The sequence below is a fragment of the Octopus sinensis genome, linkage group LG19, assembly GCF_006345805.1.
Source record: "Octopus sinensis linkage group LG19, ASM634580v1, whole genome shotgun sequence".
NCBI lineage: Eukaryota > Metazoa > Mollusca > Cephalopoda > Octopoda > Octopodidae > Octopus > Octopus sinensis.
Genome location: NC_043015.1, coordinates 10,413,278 through 10,415,938, shown reverse-complemented (window position 1 = coordinate 10,415,938; position 2,661 = coordinate 10,413,278).

Sequence of the window (2,661 nt, the reverse complement as noted above, 5' to 3'; positions counted from 1 at the left end):
ATTATAAGGTTAATCTTCATTTTTGTTTAATTCTTTTTGGGATTTGCTTGTAACTTTTGTTCACATATAGCAAATTTTGCATTCGGATCTTTATATTTGGTCAATTTATCAATTTCCTTGAAAGATATATCATAGCATGTAACTACTACTTCGATTTCAAGGTACCTCGTACACTACTGATCCGAAACAGCTGTATCATTTCCAGTGCTGCTGATATCAGAATCTATATGGATTCATATATCTTAACCTATGTTTGCTTTCTCAACAAAGTTATATTGCCTACAAACATACTATGCATGTTGTAACAGTGCCTTATAATACAAAATAGATACTAGTGCCTGTGAAACGCAAATTTACCGAGCCAGTAGCTGAATTATTTGCAATTAAAACAGCACAATGAAAGACTGTTTTACCTCTCCTCTTTTGAAAATGATTGAAATTAAACTTTATTGTATATACAGAGCAAATTTACATTCCAAACGCCAGTTGAATAACGATACATTCCTTCACAAGGCGGCGAACTGTCAGAAACGTTAGCACGCCGGGCGAAATGCTTAGCCGTATTTCGTCTGCGGTTACGTTCTGAGTTCAAATTCCGCCGAAGTCGACTTTGCCCTTCATCCTTTCGGGGTCGATTAAATAAGTACCAGTTACGCACTGGGGTCGATATAATCGACTTAATTCGTTTGTCTTTCCTTGTTTGTCCTCTCTGTGTTTAGCCCCTTGTGGGTAGTAAAGAAATAGATACGTTCCTTCACAAATTCCTTCCTTATTTTCAAAGATAACTAGAACAAATACAATGTGTTTCAACAAAACTATGGCATCTAAAACGTTAAGTGATATTGCTAGCTTTTACATATGCTCGTATATTATTCAATATATTTTGCTTTATCATATTCTATTGGCATTTTGCGATGGGGGAGGTTTTGATCTCTTTCGAAATAGACGAACTTTAAAACATTCTTTTCACACGATGTTTTCGTACTTTCTTCACAAATTTGAGTTCATTTATTTCAAGCATTGGGTATGTGTTCCATGTTTTTCTGTCTTGATGGTGGAAGTGTATAACCCTTTTCTGCTACTTGTTTTTCGTCACATTAAACTGTATTTTTAGAGTCTATTTTGTGCATGTATTCTTCGAACAAAATGTCCGTTGTGTGAATATTTCGTCATTTGTAGATATTTGTATTAGTTTTCCGTTATACACTACAATATATATTTGTTATCCAACGGTTGTTGCATTATGATACATTGTTGATTCCACAAGGGCTTTCACATTTCATTTTATCTTTAGTAAATATAATATCTCTATATCGCGGTTTTGGATAATACAATCATGCTATGGCTAAACATATACCCAGTTGAGCTTATTCACAGAATATATTTTTAGTGAAATATATACCCGATCAACGCCTATTATTTTATCCCTTTTCATTCAGCTGCTTCATGTTTTAGCTTAATAAATTCTAAATGCTTTTTATCTAAAATTTTACTCTGCGATGTAGATCTTGTAATCTGGTTATATCAAAGTTTCCGGCCTATTTGTAAATCTGCTGTGTTGTTACCATCACTTTTCTGATGGATAATGTCCTAGACTGGATGAAATACATCCTTCTGCAGAGAGATGAATTCTCAGCAACATAAATTTTAACATTATCTCTCTCTCTCTCCCACAAACACACATAGATACACACACAGACAAACACACATACGCATACACGCATAGCGAAGTATACACGCACACATACTCAAAAACATACACACACACTCTCCCTCTCTCTCTCTTTCTCTGTTACTGCATTTCTCTCTCAGCAAAACCTACTATTCCTCTACTTCTTAGTTAACGTATCAATATGGGTTATTTCCCCTTTTGATTCCTCCCTCGGACAGATGTTGTAATGGATAGCCGGACGGAGATCATTTTTTCTTCTTTTATATATATGTATGTATATATATATAATATATATATGTGTGTGTGTGTGTATATATATGTATGTATGTATGTATGTATGTATGTATGTATGTATGTATGTATGTATATATATATATGTATGTATATGTATATATATATATATATGTATATATATATAATATATATATATATATATATAATATATATATATATATATATATATATATATATATATATATGTATGTATGTATTCGGTGGTCAACTTTGCATTTCATCATTTTGGGCTCAATAAAATAAGTAGTAGTTGAAAACTGGGGTGGATGCAATCGAGTTGCGTCTTTCTTGTGTATTATCTTCCCTTTATCAAAGCTTCGTAACCATTATTGTTATCATTTCAGCGTGCGAGCTTGCAGACTCGTTAGCACATCGAACGAAATGCTTAGTGGTATTTCGTCTGCGTTACTTTGTGAGTTCAAATTCCGCCGAGGTCGACTTTGCCTTTCATCCTTTCGGGGTCGATAAATTAAGTACCAGTTACGCACTGGGGTCGATGTAATCGACTTAATACCTATGTCTGTCCTTGTTTGTTCCCTCTGTGTTTAGCCCCTTGTGGGTAATAAAGAAATAAGTATTTCGTCTGTCGTTACGTTCTGAGCTGAAATTCCGCCGTGGTTGACTATAACTTCCATCTCTTCGGAGTCGATAAATCAAATACCAATGAAACGCTGGGGTCGATGTGATCGACTAGC